Below are 19,328 nucleotides of genomic sequence, written 5' to 3' on the forward strand. Positions count from 1 at the left end.
CCACTTTAGCTGAATAGATTTGACGATAACTGGGGTCAAATAAGTATTTTGAAGGTTTAACATTAGTTTAAACAAAGTTTCCAAATTAACGCATTTGTCCAAAAAAGTAGGAATATACTCTTGTCGCAAACTAAGCACTTTTTCCTGGGGAAGCATTATTATTGATAATTAGAATTTTGTTAGTCATAGAAAAGTAAATAATTATAGTAACAGTGACTGTCGTACACCTAACACTGCACTTGCTTCATTAAATCATCTTCTTATGTTACTTTTATTACCCACTGCTACAAATAAAAAGAAAACTGGAGCTGTACAGTTGGGGCAAGTCTGTCTAGAATTAACACAGAAGATTCCTAGCTGAATATTTTTATTCTGAAGAAAGAAAAAGAAACAGTACAATTGGCAGAACTTGTTCATGGACTGACACAGGTCTCAGCTAGTGGGACACACACCACCCAAAATTGGGCCAGACTGCCTACAACAGGATCTCCCATCTTTTTCAACCCACATGTGGAAAGGAGAGTGCTGAGTCACTCTATGAGTTGGAATGTCTTATTATGGGAATGTGGTTGCTGTGGTAACAGAAGGGCACGAGCCAAGGCAGAGAAGTATTAAAAGTACGGTATTACTGAGGTAAACCTGCCCCATATATGATTTTACAGCAACTTATTTGTGAGCTAGTTTTGACATTTTGCTTTACGTCCTTCCATAATGCTGGAACACATCACAGTGCTAATACAATGTACCAAATGTTCTGCTCCCTGGAGAGATCACCATCACCCTTCTGGGAAATAACTAGAAGTTGGGGGAGATAAAAGTCTGACAGCCATTTTTTCTGTTCCTGGCTAGGACTCTTCTGAAACAACACAAGATGAATGTTGGTTAGGGAAGCAGTTTAAATCTGTGGGAGGAGTACTAAGATGACAAGTTGCTCAGTCTCACTCACACCAGTTATATTATTCATCCCTCCAAAGTCCTGGAGGAGAGTATTCATTCCTAGCCTCTTTGGGAGTATAACAGGGAAATCTGCCCCTGAAGCAGGTTTCACCAAGATACCGAAAAAAGATTCTCTTCTTGTCCCAACTCAGGTTCCCCTGAGCAGTTTTTCTCCATTAGGCTTTGACTTTAGCCTATAAGGACTGCTCAAATGACTGTCCAAACCTCTACTCTAAGACACTTAACCAAACTTTAGCATTGGCTTCTAACAACTGAAGGCCCTGTCCCTAGGATGACCTCAGTTCCCCTAAAAAAAAAAAAAAAAAAAAAACCGCCTGCCTGAAAAAGCTCAATGCTGCCAGGAAATTTACTTACTTCAGCCAAAACATGGGGATAGGCCAACAGGCCCCTGAACCCCCTATTAGAGCAGTTACTACAGAAAGCTTGCAATTACAAAACTTTCCCCTATCCTTTTAAGATGTAAATCTTCTTCCCCAGGCACCTGAGATCCAGCTTTTTGAATTACAAACATTGAAGGAAATAGCTGTTGCTATCTATGTATGTAGTTATGGATGTATGTGTGTATGTATGCATGTATGTGTGTATTTACTTATACATGTATTTACTTACATATACATACATCCTGTCCCTACAGGAGGGTAGTGGCCTAACTAGCGGGCACCTTGCTCCAACTTCCATCATATTGTTCTATCATAATGATATAAGAAGTGTGCTTTTTTGTAAGTGCCAATTAGCAAACCCAGATGGCCTAGTCATATGAACCAAATCTCCTCTTTACACCACTCAGTACCTTTCCTCTGAATACCCAGCATTTAAACAATCCTACCTTTTATTTCAGTGGAGTTGACCTCTAGTCAGACTGAGGTCTCTCCTCTGTTACAATAGTTATGACTGAATGAAATCTGACTTTACTGCCTTTTTTTAAACATTTTTTAATTTAAATTCAATCTGCTAACATATAGTATAACACCCAGTGCTCATCCCATCAAGTGCCCTGCTCAGTGCCCCTCACCCAGTTACCCCATCCCCCCGCCCACCTCCCCTTTGACCACCCTTTTTTGTTTCCCAGAGTTAGGAGTCTCTCATGGTTTGTTTCCCTCTCTAATTTTACTCATTCTGTTCCCCCCCTTTCCCTTATGTGGAGAAAGGGGAACCTTCTTGTACTTTATTGCCGTTAACAGGTGTCTGGCTTTGCTTCTTTTGATGATACTGCTTGTTGATGCTGTGCAAGTTTCACAACATACCAATCCTGATCTATAGTACTAGATACTCTTTGTGATTTTTGTCTAACATGATTCCTATTCCCAATAGTTCTGATTTCCACTAATCATTTGACTTGTAGTGCTTTTCTTACCCGCGGGAACCTCTAATTCCTTAGTCTTCCTGGTCTTGAAATGTACCTGTCGATCTTTACTCCATTTTTTCTCACGGTTTGGCAATGCATAAATTGTATGCAGAACCATTTAAACAGATAATAGGGGACCCATAAGATACCAAAATAGTTAAGAAATTCATCTCTACTTCTTATCCCTAAAAGGATAAGAATAAAATGACAGTTATAACCTATAAAAAGGGAACTCTTTTTTAATTAAGAAACTATTCTTTTATATCCATTGATATCACATTCAAATTTAATACAATTATACTGTTTATCTTCCAGAGAATACTTTATCATCTCTGTTTATGTCTATTAGTTCTTAACATTTTTTAAAGTAGAGAGGTTGTAGGTGTGAAATTTGGTAGAAACTTTGCAGAGATAGGTTTTTCAATCATGTTCCCAGCTCCACCTGATTATCCTGGAATCTATCTCATAGCACAGCAATGCTGGAATTTTCTCTGCTCTAATCCTTTAACACCTTTTACACTGCCTAAAGCAAACAAATGTCTTTTGACTTAGCCAGGAAAATAATCCAAATCATTCAAATTCAAACTAGTTTCCATTTTGAATTTATAAGAACTAAGGAGGTAACAATAGAATACTTATATTGCCAACATCACATTTTTATTGCCCTTCACTTAATAATTGTATTGAGGAAGCATTATTTATTCAGCCTTAATGATATGCTATGTGTTTAAAAAGACATATGTGACATAGTCAGTTGTGAAATAATGATACGGATTTTAGAGGCCAAAGAGGTTAATCTAAAAGTGTTTGGCTTTCTCTTTTCTCTTATTTGCTTCCATATTTGACTGACAACTATTTGTTGGGAAGCTATTCTGTGTCTCTAATGTGCTAAACAGTAATAAGAGATGCAAACTGTCATCCATTACTATAAAACAAGACCCCAACCAATGAGGTACTTAAAAATCTAACCAGTATGGTAAAACTTGCATGTATAAAGCAATTAGCAAATAAGGCAGTATATATGAAGTGAAAATTGAATGAAATGTTTTAAACTCCAATTTTAGGTGTGTGGCAGTGCGATATCCTGGCTCTTATAGATGTGGAAAAAGAAAAATATAAGAAATAGAACACATGTCCCTTATTTAAAGGAGCTAAAAATTTAATTAGAGAAAGAAAAAGATAATACATATATGAATATAGCCAGCATTTCTCAAGTAAATCATGAAGTTTCTGGTAATTTCTCAGGTATCAGCAGCTTTATGTGGAAATTCCATACAATAGATATACATAAACTTGTACAGTTAAGATTGTTTTAATTGCCTGATAAGTCTACACTGTTTATTTACAGCAAATGAAATGCTGGAGAAGAATCAACCAAAGACAGCATAGGCTGGGGTGGGGGTGGGGTGGGGGTGTGGATTATTATGCCTCAGGCCATTTGCTCTTCCCTATATCCATCCTGCACAGACTACTTATCCTGGTATACCTATAATAAGAGATGAAATCTGAAACTGACTTCTCTTTTAGTAACCTAAGCCTCTCTAGAGAAATATGATTAAGTAGTTTACAATCCCACAGTAATGATCGCTGTGAAACCAATAAGAACATACTCAAGAGAGAACTCTTATAGTCTAGAAATCCTACCACTTGACCAACCGAGAAATCTTTAGACCAGGATAATTGGGTATCTCAACCCAAACTATGGTTAAGACAAAATTTCTCATATGTGATATAAATTCCTCCTATTATTAAAGTAGAATCCTAATCTTGCCAATTTTTAATTCACTTGATTTTAATTACCAAAATGCAAAAGGAGCATATAAATTCCTTCTATTTTTAAAGTAATGGAGCCCTAATCTTGTCAATTTTTAATTCACTTGATTTTAATTACCCAAAATGCAAATGAATATATGTTTTAAATACCTTAAAAGGCTGAAAGGTGACTTAAAATTGTAACTTTTTAAATGAGAAATGAATAGAAAATGGATTTTAATTTCACTTGCCAAAAAGAACACACTCCTTCAGGTGGTTATGGATGGAAACTCTTAGAAGCAACATACTCTTGGTTCTTTTTACTATCACTGATAACTGCAACAGCGAATCCTAGTGGGAACCAGAAAGTCAACTCCAAATGATTAAAATCAACAACAAAAAGAAGAACTACTTACATCTGGGTTGAAAATTCCCACTTAACAAAGCTGCCCTAACAACATTCCTCAGGTGCTGGAGCAACACAACAATGCTTTTGATGTTTCTGTGAATGCAGAGTGAGTTCTGTGGTCAAGGAGAATTCAGTCTGCTTGGCCAATTAACCCAGGAGGACGTATTGACAGGGAAGTCAGGGGAAGAAGCCCATCTGATTCTTGCGAGACCCACGAAGGGAAATATCTCATGCATGTCTACCCTTGTCAGTTCATGGTGCCCATTTGTTTAGTCTTGTTTACAGTTTCCTCACCCTGGTTTGTTCTTGGCCTATGATCTTGACTATTCCTCTTTTTTCTACTTCTAAATAAAGCTGTGTTTACCAGAAAGTGCATTTTACAATGTCATTACATTGCTGTTCAGGTGACTGTTTCCAAATACACTGTGGAAGTGTCAGGAGATGGTGCATTCTTCCTCAACTTCCCATTCAACCATTTGACCATCTTAAAGATACAGAAAATTTCTGCCTTTCATTCTCCTGGCTTAAAGTTAAATAAAATGGAACATAAAACCTAACCATTAAAATACTAAATTGATTTTTATTTGAGGTCCAAGCCCTCCTCTTTCAAACATATATTCAGAATTCTAAATATTTTGTGCATTTTAAAAGTGTTTGCATTCTCGAGCTCAATTGTGTACCAAGCCTACATTTGCCATGAATTATCAAAAAGATACCCGAGATGATGGACTAAGATAGCAACAGCCCCAGAGATTTCTCAGAGAAAGGTTCATGAGGAATCAAGAATTATGTTTCTCTCTCCACTGCCCATAGTTTAGAGCTATGGCTACCTCTCTCATTGTTATGGAAACACGGGCATGACCTTTACGTTTCTTTCTTTGCTGTGTCTCTCAACTTCTGCATCACTAAAAAATCCTTCTCCATTTATCATCTTTTCTACTCTCTTTCCTATCTTTCGTCTTTATCTAAAATGGACACTAGAAACAGCATTTAATCATGGGAAGATTAATAATGGGGAATACAGAAGTCATGAAATAAAATCAGATATTTTAAGGACATGGTTCCATTAATTTTACAAGTGCTTTGACAGTGTCCAGAAACCCCCTTAAAATCCCAACAAAATTATTTTCCGAATTCTATATCCTCCTCTGGGTAAATTTTCCTTTCCTTTGCATCAGCATTCAGAATACATTTTAAAGTTCTCATTCAATTTTACTTTTTTTTTCTTTTATTTAATTACTAGAATTACAAGAGCTCTATTTTCTACACATTTTCATGGCAAACATACACTATTTCAGATACATTAAGGCTAAATAGTCTTTTGTGGACAAGCCTCAGGGGAAACATAACTGCCATTTGTAACTGTTTCTGCAGGGAAATGAATTCTGAGTTCCAAACAACTGATTTACAAATGAACATTTGGAAAGCTACCCATTTGTAAGTGGAAGACTTCTTTCATCCTATATTTTCTGCATTCTAAGCGGTAAGCTTGACAAGGTCATCCAATAGAATGGTCTTAGGAAAAGTTTTTCTAGATGAACAAGATGTGGTCAGCACCCCCTGTTAGCACCAGCTAACCCTGGTGCCAGGGTAATGTCATGCCCTGGAGAGATATGAACTTCTCATTACTTCTTTAGAACTCTAAATTCACTCAAAAAGGCAGACGTAAACCATGTGGTATTACACATCCTGGCTACAAGGCTTATATTTCAGAAAAGTAACTTAACCTTCCAGTTTTATCTATAAAATGAGAAAACAACCTGATGAAATAGTGTAACAATCAGAGGAGTATATATGGAGTCCCTAAGAGCACCCTAAATTTAAAATAAATGGCTAACAAATGGAGGTATTATTATTAATGATTCAAAGTATCGATTAGCATCAGAAAGACTCAGGAAGAAAATCAAATTGATTCATCAAAAAACAAGTATTAAGCTGTTATTATCTAGACAGCACTGCAAGAGCTTCGCTGGAGATATACAGGCTGGCAGAAAGACAGGGTGGTCTACCCTAAAGATTCTCAGTCTGAGATGGCAAACAATATAAGCCAACTATGACCTGCAAATCCTCTTGTGTGTTTGTCCCTCACAACGTTTAAAAATTTGAATTCAAATCAAGATTTAGAAACAAGATTTTGCATGAGATTTTCAGATTCTCTTGAAAAAATATGCACTCACATTTCTGCATGACAAGACTCAGGTGGAGTTGAAAAGCAGTTTTCTCTTTTATGTGAGCTATGAAGTCTCGGTCTCACCACATTCACCACCTAGTCTACATCCATGATTTACCCACTGGTCCCACTAAGCAACTGAGTTTACAATCTTTGTTGTGTATACAAGGCTATCTCTTTTAAATATATTATGGTATATTTATGGATGGCTCAGTTGTTTAAGTGTCTGTCCAGCTCAGGTCATGATCTCAGGGTCCTGGGATCAAGCTGTATCGGCTCTCTGCTCAGCATGGAATCTGCTTCTCCCTCTTATTCTCCCCTCTGTGCTTGCTCTCTCTCAAACAAATAAATAAAATCTTTAAAAAATTTAAAATAAAAAATATAAGACTACCTCTTAAGGAATCTTTTACCATTTACTACCTTCATAACAAAGTTTTAAATTGTCTATTTATTTTAGAAAGTCAAAATGTATCTGTATCATAAAATCAACAAGGACTTAAAGTTGCTTTTCAAAATAGTCAGACAACTGTTTAGACTCTGTATTTCAATACTAATAATAATAGTTCATGTTTACTAGTGCTTAGGGCCAAGATCTATTCTAAGCTTTCACCTATATTAATTTATTTAACCCTCACCATAAATTTTTGAGGTAGGTACTGGTTTTCCTTTCCCATTTAGCACAAAAGGAAACTGAGATAACATCTCAAGATATTAAATGACCTGCATAAGGTCACAAAGCTGAGAAAAGGCAGAGCCAGGACTCACCAGGCAGTCTGGTCCCAGGACCAACGATCACAACTATCATACGATACAGACTTTCAGTACATCCCATCTTTTCCCTAATAATTTGAAATACTATCATTATAATATGCTTAAATTCATATATATAACATACTACAAAGACATGTATATGCATTATTATGCTATTTTTTTTAAAGATTTTATTTATTTATTCACGAGAGAGAGAGAGAGAGGCAGAGACACAGGCAGAGGGAGAAGCAGGCTCCACACAGGGAGTATGATGTGCGACTCGATCCTGGGACTCCAGGATCACACCCTGGGCCAAAGGCAGGCGCTAAACCGCTGAGCCACCAAGGGTTCCTCTGCTATTATTTTCTAATGATAAAATACATATAGTCAATATCAGACTGCTTTAATGACTGTGGCTTTATAGAATGTTTTGATACATTTCTTTACTAATCCAAAACATGTTCTCCTCCAAATAAGTTTTAGAATAAATTTGTCAGGTCTGCAAAAAATCATATTGGGATTTTAACTGGTATTACATTAAATTTATGGGTTAATTTTTGGAGAATTATCATTTTAATAATATTAAGTCTTTCTTAATAATTAAGTCCTTCTTAATATTATTTCTTTAATAATATTAAGTCTTTCAATCATAGAGTAGGCTGATTGAAAAGATCTTTATGCAGTGAAATTGATAGGGCTTGATGATAAATTGGAAATGAGGGACAGAGAAAGGACAGCTTGCCGATTTTTTTTTTTTTTAACAGATATTCCCTTGATCTGTTCAAGAACTGTGATGACAGTAGGAAGCACTGGAGCAGGGAAATCCTCTTCATCTTGAGCCATTTGGAGTATAGAAGGGAATAGAAAAGCACCTCAAAATGGCATACCCTTCACTATAGTAGAAATGGTAGATGAAAATGGGTAGTAGAGTAAGCAGTTCCACAGGGAAAATCAGGAGAGGCTGAAAGAAAGAGTGGGATACAGGAGAGAAATGATATGAACTAACATTTACTGAGTGCTCACCCTGTGCCAGGCCATGTGCTAAGTACTTTATATATAGTTGACCCTTAAGCAACATGGAGGTGATAAGCACTAACCTCCACATCGCAAATATCTGTATATAATTGTGGACTCCCAAAAACTTAACTACTAATAGCCTACTGTTGGCCAGAAGGCTTACTGATAAAAAACAGCAGATTAACACATTTTGTATGTCATATTATATACTGTATTCTTACAGTAAAACAAGCTATAGGAAAGAAAATATTAAGGAAGTCATAAGAAAAAGAAAATACATTTATAGCACTGTAAAAAAAAAAAAAACCCACATATAAGTGGACCCGCACAGTTCATATCCATGTTGTTTAAGTGTCAAATGCACACTCATCTAATAGCACTTAAAAACAAGTGGGTGAAAAAAAATAATTAAAAAAATAAAAACAGATAGGTGATATTGTCCTCACTACAAATGAGAAACCAAGTTCAGAAAAATTACTTTCACACAGCAAGAAAATGTTAAGAGTAGAATTTGAACCAAGGTCCCTGAGCGCAATGTCCGGAATGATTGTACTGTACGTGGAATGTAATAGGTTTCCTCTACTCTGGGGCCCCTGGTTTGTCAATGATTAGAGATGTCCTCTGGCAGCTCTTACAGACACAGCTGTCATTATAATCAAAATGGGAAAAACTAAGATTACCAGTTGTACCACTCCATACGCAGCAATTCTCTTGAATACAATAGGCAATTATGAAGTATAACAGAAATTAATGTAATTGACTCTAAAAATAAGTTGAGCAGTTCCATTTAGTAGAGGATATAGTTATGGATAAAAATAAAATTAAAAATAAACTTTTGCTCTGGGAAGGACATAGCTAAGAAAAAGACAAGCCACGGATTTATAAATATTTACAATAACATATCTAATAAAGGGCTTATATCTAAAAGAGAAAAGAAGAGTAAGTCTCAATGAGAAAACAACCTAATTAAAAGTAGGCAAAAGAACTGAACAGATACCTCACCAAAGAAATATACAAATGACAAATAAGTATATGAAAAAATGTTCAATATCATTTATCATCAGGCAATTATGCAATAAAGCAACAAGATGTCCCTCCATGCACTTTAGAATGGCTAAAATCTAAAGTGGTGGCTCAGTGGTTGAGTTTCTGCCTTCGGTTCAGATTGTGATCCTGGGGTCCTGGGATCAAGTCCCACATGGTGCGCTCCATGGGGAGCCTGCTTCTTCTTCTGCATATGTCTCTGCCTCTCTCTCTGTATCTCTCATGAACAAATAAATAAAAATCTTTTTTTTTTTTAAAAAAAGAATGGCTAAAATCTAAAAGCAAAACAAAAACATGACAATAGCAATCCTGCTGGTGAAGCATTCTTATTCATTGCTGGTCAAAATGCAAAATGGTATAGAAATTTGGAAGACAGTTTTTCAGTTTCTTATAAAGCTAGATATAGATTTACCATATGTCCTACCAGTACCATTCCTAGGTATTTGCCCAAGTGGTTTGAATTTATGTCCACTTAAAAACTGTCGTGTGAATGTTATAGCAGTTTTATTCAAAATCACCAAGATGTTCTCCAAAAGGTGGAGGGATAAACACACTGTGATACATCCACAGAGAATGATATTCTGCACTAAATGGAATGAACTAGTAATCCATCCTACAATATGGATGAAATTTAAGTGCATATTACAATGCAAAAGAAATCTATCCGAAGACTACGTACTCTACAATTCCATTCATACAACATTCCAGAAAAGGCAAAAGTATAGACAAAAACTGGTCAGAAACTACAAGGATTTGGAGAAGACGACCACCAAGTAGGTGACAGGGAATTTTTAAGGGTGGTGAAAATATTCTGAATGGCACTGTAGGGATATGTGACTCTATGTGTTTGTCAAAATTCATAGAACTTTACTAAACAAAGAACGTCTCTTAATGTATGCAAATTTTTAAGATAACTAGCAGGTTAGGAGAGCCCAAGATGGAACGTGTATTGTGACAAAAGAGTCAAAAATATTTTAAAAGTATAACCCAACCTCACTGAAGAGAGTAAGTTAAAAAGGTATTGATCTAAGTAACTTTAGAAATGACTGGAAGTGTAAGTCTAGACATCAAAGCAATTATATATATAAGCATTGCGCTTTAATTGGTAGAGTATTCTAATTGATATTCAAATATTTTTCAGGGGCATGCAAAACAACATTTTTTTTTATAAATTTATTTTTATTGGTGTTCAATTTGCCAACATACAGAATAACACCCAGTGCTCAACCCATCAAGTGCCCACCTCAGTGCCCGTCACCCAGTCACCCCCACTCCCCGCCCACCTCCCTTTCTACCACTCCTAGTTCGTTTCCCAGAGTTAGGAGTCTCTCATGTTCTGTCTCCCTTTCTGATATTTCCCACTCATTTTTTCTCCTTTCCTTATTATTCTCTTTCACTATTTTTTATATTCCCCAAATGAATGAGACCATATAATCAAAACAACAATTCTTGAAATCATAGTACATGTAAACCTGGAATCAAAAAGTAAGTAAATAAATGATCAATCCCAAAAGCCAGGTTTGTCACTGTTGGAGTTGAAAGGTTACAGACAAGCGATAATAATCTACGTGTTACAGTATTAGGATTGGAAACCTCCATATAAACTCAGGTTTAAATACTTAATAGAGATGCATATACTTAATATAAATGGATATAGATAGGGATGTCTGGGTGGCTCAGTGTTTGAGCATCTGCCTTTGGCTCAGGGCGTGATCCCGAGGTCCTAGGATCGAGTCCCACATCTGACTCCTTGCAGGGAGCCTGCTTCTCCCTCTGCCTGTGTCTCTGCCTTTTTCTCTGTGTCTCTCATAAATAAATAAAATCTTTATAAAAAATGCATATAGGTAGAGAAATAGTTATATATACATATATATTTTTATAATTATGTATATACACACATATATACATACATAGGTTAATATATACTCCTGTGTATCCTAACTCTCTGATGAGAGAGCCTAGAAGCAATAATACCCCAGTAATAATGAGCACACCTGGCACCCAGATCTTGATTTCTAACATCTTTCTCCAATAAAAGGAACCAGGGCTCCTTGGAGAAATGGAATTCCAGGGCCAGGGTGGAGAAATAAACAAGATAAGCCTGAAGTGTCTTATAGTGTCAGAAAGTAAGAAAATGTTCAAGAAGCAAAAATGATGAGAGTGTGTCAAAGGGACACAGGAGCTGACACGAAAGAGGTCCCAATGTCCAAAACTAGAACAATTTGAGCAACAAAATAAATGAAGTAGTATTGGATTACAATCCAATATATAAAATAAATATTCATGAGTACATACAAAAGAGATAAATGGTTGAATAAATAGGCAAACCAGAGGAAAGTTACAAATCTCTGAGTAGAAGAGATTCAAATAACTTATGTAGATAATTCCCCCCTCAAAGAGATGGAGCATAACTACCCAAAGTTAAAATCATCAAGTTACAAGACATGTTGATAGCATATGCCTTTGGTATAATATGAATTGAAGAGCAAATCATGCTTGAAGTTTTCCTCCCCCAAATATATGGCTTCAGTCTAACTATGAAAAAAAAAAATCAGACAAACCCAACTTGAGAGACGTTCTACAAAATAACAGACTCTTCAAAATGCCAAAGTCATCAAAAACAAGAAAAGCCAGAAAAACCATCATAGACCTGAGAAGACATGTGACTAAATGTTGATTGTGTGGAATCAGGAGTGGGATCCTGGAACAGAAAAAGAACACTAGGAAAAAAATAACGAAATTGAATAAAGTATGGAGTTCAGTTAATAAAATATATCAATGCTGGTTCTTTAGTTGTGACAAATGCACCAAATGTACAATGTTAACAATGGGGGAACATGAATTGGAAACTTTGGAAACTCTCTGTACCTTTACAACCTGTCTATAAATATGAAAGTATTCTAAAATAAATATGTATTTAAGAAAAAAGAAAATTACCTTGTAGTGCATGATAATGTTCTGTTCTAATAAAGCTCCACATGTGTTTGCTTTGATCATTCTGCTACTGCCTCTTTTCTGACATTGGCAGAGTCAGTTGCCATTATTTTTCAACTGTGCTACATTTGGATGAATCCCACAGTTCCTCCCTCTTTCCATTCACGAGGAGGACCCCTGTGTCTTAGATGGTCCAGATCTCATTATCTCCTATCCAGACCCTCAGCTTCCACAGCTATCATCTCTCGCCCTCTTTCTTCCCCCTTTCCATCCTTTTTTTTTTTTTTTTTTTAGATTTTATTTATTTATTCAGAGAGAGAGAGAGAGAAAGAGAGAGAGAGAGGCAGAGACACATGCAGGGGGAGCCCAACACGGGACTCGATCCCAGGTCTCCAGGATCACGCCCTGGGCTGCAGGCAGCATCAAACCACTGAGCCACGGGGGCTGCCCCCCTTTCCATTCTTGATCTAAATATTAAAGCTACCTTCTTTCACATTCGGTATACCAGATACTTGCATATATTGTTTCTAATCCTCTAATTTAGAGATGAAGAAACTGAGTCCCAGAATGTTTCAATAACTTGCCAAAGGCTAGGTGGCTTATAAGTGTAGATATCTGACCAAATTGAAAAGCTACTATTTGTCTCCCTACGCACAGGTCCCTTGCCAGCGATATGCTGCTGTCTCTTACTTAAAGGCTTCTAGATTCACTTGCTTCAAGCATGTAATGTAAAATGATAAAGAATTGTATTACCTGACTTTTAAAAGGAACCTGATCATTATTGGGAGTGAGGTTGTGTATGGGAGAGGGGAGTGGGTGGAGAGAGGCAAGTAATCAAATCCTATCTAAAGGCAACCTTGAGAAAATGCAACCATAATAAAGAAAATTGCTCCCTCCTGGTGATCAAATGGGACAAGAAAAGAGTAAGCCGAGCATTTCTGGTCCTCTTCCTCTCCCACATAGAGCATTGTTTATGCTCTGCTCACTGAGTAAGCCCTATAGGCCCTGCAGGTGCCCGCCACCAGTGGTCCTACTAAAAGAAGGAACAAGGCAGGCTCCTTATAAGAGTCCTCCATTTGCAGGCTGCACCAACTGGGGAGGGGCCGCGGGGGGAACATGCCTCCTAACTTTATCCAAGCTCACCTGGTGAAAATCATAAGAAACCCAAATGTTAAATGAGAACTCATTCAGATGAAGCTTTAAATTGATGCGTTTAAAGAGATTGAATAAACTCTTTATATTACAATCTGGCAAGAGCTTTTAATATTAACTACTACATATTTTATAGACTGTATTTGTTGCCAAACACTAAAACAAACATTAAGATGCTTTTGCCTAAACTGGTACTATGAATGCTTCCAAAACAGTGGTATAAAAAGCCACATAAAACACACCATAATCATGGAAATCATCTGCATTAAACTCACATTTGCCATAAAAGTGGCAGTTATTTTTCATCTACAAACAATTATATCTCAATTACTTACTCTGTTAGGGAACATTTCATCAAAAACTCTCATTTAATTGATGTAAGGATGTATTTTGTTTGGGGAGAAACAATCTCTAATTTGGATTAATTAAAGGAACAGACATTCTAAATTAATGAAAGGTTGATGTCTACTGAAAAATATACAGCTCTACTAATTTCATATACAACTAGTAACACAAAGTAAGCCACAAAACCTACAGAGAATTAGTCTTTAATGAGTAGAGAAGAATACTCAATGCTGAATCGCTTGAAAAAGTTTGTTATGTAAGAAGCTTAAATGTACAGTCTGTTATCCTGTATACATTCTGAATTTGTTCAGCAGTACTTATTTTTTTTAACTATGCCATTGTAATAGGCACATCTAAATCATTACATTCAGAATTACTGCAGTTCAAACAAATGAGCTTTTTCTTTTTGTAGGAAGGGTATAGCTTAATTAATTGGGATATATCAACAATATTAAATTATATGCAAAAGGTCTATAGACATAAAAAGTCAGTAGCAGTCAAAATATAAGAAAGGATCGAGGTTGACTACCACTGAACTTTTTGTTAAGTCTCCAAAAGGGTTAAAAAAATCAGCAAGAACAAAATTTCAATGTAAGAGTTTATGTTTTATATTCTTGGAATTTAAAAAAAGATAAAAAGAATCATTTCAAATGCATTTGGTTGCAATGGAATGATTTTTCAGATACTCATTTGTTTTCATATCCAGCCCTGTTATCATCCTAGTATATCACTACTTATAATCAGCAGGAAGGAATGGAAGACATTTTCCTTAGTGTAACACATCTTGGAGGATAGTTTGTAAGAGGATTTCAGGAGATGAGAATGGCTTTTATCCATTGCACTTTAAGCCCACCAAGGACTAACCTGTCACTACACAGGCCAAGACAGCCAAGCGATTTCCCCAGGAATGAATGGTGCGGGTAAAGCCATGGTGACAGCCGAATGTGACTCTCTTTACTATAAGTCAAAAACTGAAGAAGAAAAAAAAAAAGAGAGAAAAAAAAAAACTGAAGAAGAAGGAGGAGGAGGAGGAGGAGAAGGAACACAGTTTTATTAAAGCAATGGCATGTTTTTTGCACTGTGACATATAAAATAAGAAAACCACTATTAACATAAAGATTTTATAGTGAAAATGTAATGTGGAAAGGGCAATACCTTATCCTTTTAGAATAAAACAGAGCTTATTTTGAGACCTCTTGTAATACAGAAGAGATAATTTCCTTTGCAATCCCAAACTAACTCTATCGGCTTTACTTGTATTAGGAAATGGGGGGGGGGGGGTGGTGAGGGGAAGCCCATGTAAAACAAAAGATAACAATGTATCATTCCCCCAGGTCTCAGAATGTTATGACACCAGCCCTGCAAGCTGACTTTACATAGATCTTGGTCTTTCTAGTGTTCTGTAAGGTTGTCTTAGAGAAACTAGTGGTTCTCACCCTTGACACTGCCGTGTAGCATGTAAGAAATACCACTGAGTAATAAAAATCAGTGATGTGGGCATTAACAATCTGGGTCCCTACAACAAAATCTGTCCTGACACCAGGTCAGTGGTTACATCACCCAATGGTACATGTAACATGCTGTATCACAATACACAGCTAACATAATAAGGTCATGGCAACAGTAAGAACATGCATGTTATACAATGGCACTGTTAAGAACCAAATGTCTTCAACAGTCATTCTGTAAATATTTATTTAGCTCTATGTTGTACTATCCTTAACATTTCTAGAATTTACCCAATTAGTAAAGGTATTAGCAATTTGGCTATACTATTTATTCTCCTCTAAGCACCAGATTAAGAATATAATAAAATATTGGTCTGAAGACAATTAGCCAATTAATATAAAATTATTTTTATGTATGAAACAGCAAATATTTGATACAACTTTTAGCCACACTAGCACTTCTTTCTGAGACTTGAAACATGGAAGCTAGATTCACTCTTTGAGAAATCCTTGGTCCTCTGGAATTATCAGTCAAAAAAAGAGGATGGAAATTCCACTAAAAGCCTAGAAATTCACTTAACCTAACTGGATTTATAATAGGAAAAAAGCATATCACATTTTTAAATGTCTAATATATGGACTCTACTGGCTTATTACAGTAAGAATTTGATTCTGATCAGGGTGATTTAGTATGTTATAACTCATTTAATATCATTTTTCCTTGGTGTAGTTTTATTTTTATTAATCTATTCATTATAACCCCTGTTTTCCAATAACACAGAAATGATTGAAATTGCCAAGATAATCTCCAATACTGCATTTATTTTTATCAACAATCTCTTTAATGTGAAATATGCATGTAGGTTGGTCCCTAAGAATAAAATAGTAATAATACTGGAGCTGGCTATTATTTATTGAGCATCCTTAAAACTACTCTACATATATCATCTTATTTAAACCCCATGACTCTAATGGAGAACATTATCATCCCACCTTATAGATGAAGAAATGAGGTTCATAAAAATTTTTAAAACTTGTCTGAGTTAATAATGCTAAAAGTGGCAACCTGGAATAAGAGCTTAGGAAGTTTGATTCAAGAGCACACATTCCAAAGCACACAATTAACAAGTATGCAATATTGCCTCCTGAAATAGATGGTTTGCCTTTGGCTGACAAAATGTACATATGTCAAAATTTTCAAGTACATCTGCTTTTAAGAAAATGATAACTAGGAAAGTCAATCTCTTTATTTAACAAAGTCAACCTCAAAATGTAAAATTTCATATCATGACAGGCAGAGAGGGGGAGATGTGAGTGGTCAAGCTGTGTTTATCCTACCCTGAGATAATTCCCATTTTATGAAAGAGTGAAGAGTTAGAAATTCCTGGATGAATATAGAATTTGAAGATTGCCAAGAAAGATGCTACCAGTATGAGAATTTAGATTCTCAGAAATGGGGTACAACTTGTCAAGGTTATGCCAGGAGAAAACTCTGGCAGGGTAACGCAGGGTACCCTGGAAGACTGATACAGGGAGACAAGAAGATGCCTCTGGAAAAAGACCAGGATGATTAAATGGCCTTTTTGGGTCCCAGTTCCTCTAACTTTCTACCTTGCACATTAGCAAACGTAATCCCCCTGCACTTTCAGCCTGCCTTACCCCTGAAAATAGATTTCCAACAGCACATAAGGAATATTGTTGAGCTTCTGTCTGGGTTAAGATTGGTGCTGTGTTCTTCAAGTCTAAACGTACATAAAGAGGGGTGCCTGGATGGCTCAGCTGGTTTAAGTGACCAGCTCTTGATTTTGGCTCAGGTCATGATCTCAGGGTTATAGGATCAAGCCCTGCATTTGGCTCCACACTGAGCATAGAGCCTGCTTAATGAGCATTAGGTGTTGTACGTAAGTGATCAATCACTGAATCCAATCCAGAAACCAATATTGCATACTATGTTAACTAAAATTTAAAAAAAGAATTATCTCTCTCCCTCTCCTTTTGCCCCTCCTCCTCTCTAAAAATAAATAAACCAACAGGCATAAAGAGATAATGCAGGGGGTTTACCTGTTATTATTTTAATAGGAACATTAGCCATTATCAACTTAGGATGGTGAGAGTGATGCTGCTTTGGCCAAAGTAAGAGTAGGAATGGAGTGGAAATATAGGAGGGTTAGAAGTCCTACCTATTTTGCCTCTCTCTTAATACCTAAGGCTTGGAGTTCTGAAAATTACAGGATTAAAAACAGTTGTAGAGAAGAGAGATGGAGTGTTGATGTTATCACTGGGATTCAAGTATCAGTCTGGCCATGTGATTTGGTGCCAGACCCCTAGCTCTCTATCTGAATTTCTCCATCTATAAACCCTAGAGGATAATTGTTCAATATTGTCTGAGTGACTTTAAGTGGCTCAGCCATCCTCAGTGTCAGAAAGCTACGAAATAAGAATGAGTCACATGTATTTCCAGTCCCAGGCTTCCTTCGCCCATAGCAATGACTACCACTTAGGCCAGTGGTTCTCAACCAGGGGCAATTCTGCTTCCTAAAGAACATGTGGCAATCCCTGGAGACCCTTTGGTCACAACTGAGGACAGTGTCCCAGACAGGTAGAGGCCTTGGGTGGTGTTAAACATCCCACAACACACAGGACACCTCTTATAACAAAGAACAACCTAGTCCAATGTGTCTCTGTTGCCAAGGTTGAGAAATTCTGAGTTGGACCAAGTGAGACCAAATGGATACAGGGAATCTTATTTATTTGTATTGACTGACAGTCTTCGTGGAAGATACAACAGATACCTTATATCTGGTATCATCTGAACTTTCAGTTTTTATTTCTTCACCCAAGATCTACTCTCCTAGATCTTACTCTTGGTCTATTCCATAAACTCATTTCAAATCCTTTCTCAGATATTCCCCCACCATGAAGCTAGTTAGGCATATGTAGTTCCACTTCTCCTGTTTCTACATTCACCCATGGCTTTTTTAGTGTGCCATCAGCAACAGAACTCACACTCTATAACCATGGTTACCAGGCACAGAGGATATGCACTATGATGTGATATTCCTTGCTACCTTTGCTTCAGTTGGTCCCAGCTTTACATGATCCCTTAGCCTATTGCACTTAATCAGTATCCAGAATGGAAGCTGCCTCCTTTGCCCTATTTTGCTGACCAGGAAAAATTCAACCCAGTACTTTAAATGTTCCAAGTATTTGTCTAGATAATCACAAACACACTCTATAGCAGCTTCCTTTTTCAAAACTGATTGCAATTTAAAGAAAATTGATTACAATTTACAAAACTACATAATATAGGGCAGCCTGGGTGGCTCAGCGGTTCAGCGCCGCCTTCAGCCCAGGGTGTGATCCTGGAGACCCGGGATCAAGTCCCACGTCGGACTCCCCATGTGGAGCCTGCTTCTCCCTCTGCCTGTGTCTTTGCCTCTCTCTCTCTCTTTCCCTGTCTCTCCTGAATAAATAAATTTAAAAAAACGACTTAAGTATACCTCCGCATATACTGCTGTTATTCTTATTCCAGCCCCCATATTTCCTTCACCATTTTGTCATATCTTATCAATAATACATATATGTGTTTCACACAATTGTAGTTGACATTCAATAAGAAGCTCTCTAAAACTGTTTTACAAATACTTGGAAGACACACACATTTCTGTTATGGTTGCTATAAATACAACTACTCTGGCTCTAGCAAAGCCCAACTTGCCATAGATTCCTTCACCTGGGTCTCTAACATTAAGAAGTCATTAGTCCAAATGGACTTTAAAAATCACTGTTCATCCATACCTGTGTGAATTTATTCTTGTTCCTGAATATCCTGACTCTATCAGACCCTAAGCTATCTTTTGAAATTAGCTTATAGCATTATGTCCCACTCAGTATCCCTATCAGTGCACTTTGTGGACCCTATTAACAGTTTCTCTTACCTCACGGAACCCTGGGTTTCTGGTTCTGGTATTTCCAGGTGGGTTCCATCCATTAGCAGTACATGTG

General features: G+C 36.7%; 1 protein-coding gene and 1 long non-coding RNA gene across 2 annotated transcripts in view; one reads left to right on the forward strand and one right to left on the reverse strand.

Annotated features, from left to right (window-relative positions):
- Positions 1–19,328, reverse strand: part of DPP10 (dipeptidyl peptidase like 10) — a 1,271,598-nt gene that overhangs the window by 1,237,818 nt on the left and 14,452 nt on the right. The window lies entirely within an intron of this gene.
- LOC112648417 (uncharacterized) lies at positions 582–14,865 on the forward strand. The gene is made up of 3 exons (XR_003129018.2): positions 582–633; positions 5,838–5,946; positions 14,754–14,865. It is a non-coding gene; the product is annotated as an uncharacterized LOC112648417 (long non-coding RNA).

This window comes from Canis lupus, chromosome 19 (assembly GCF_003254725.2).
Source record: "Canis lupus dingo isolate Sandy chromosome 19, ASM325472v2, whole genome shotgun sequence".
NCBI classification, from domain to species: Eukaryota; Metazoa; Chordata; class Mammalia; order Carnivora; family Canidae; genus Canis; species Canis lupus.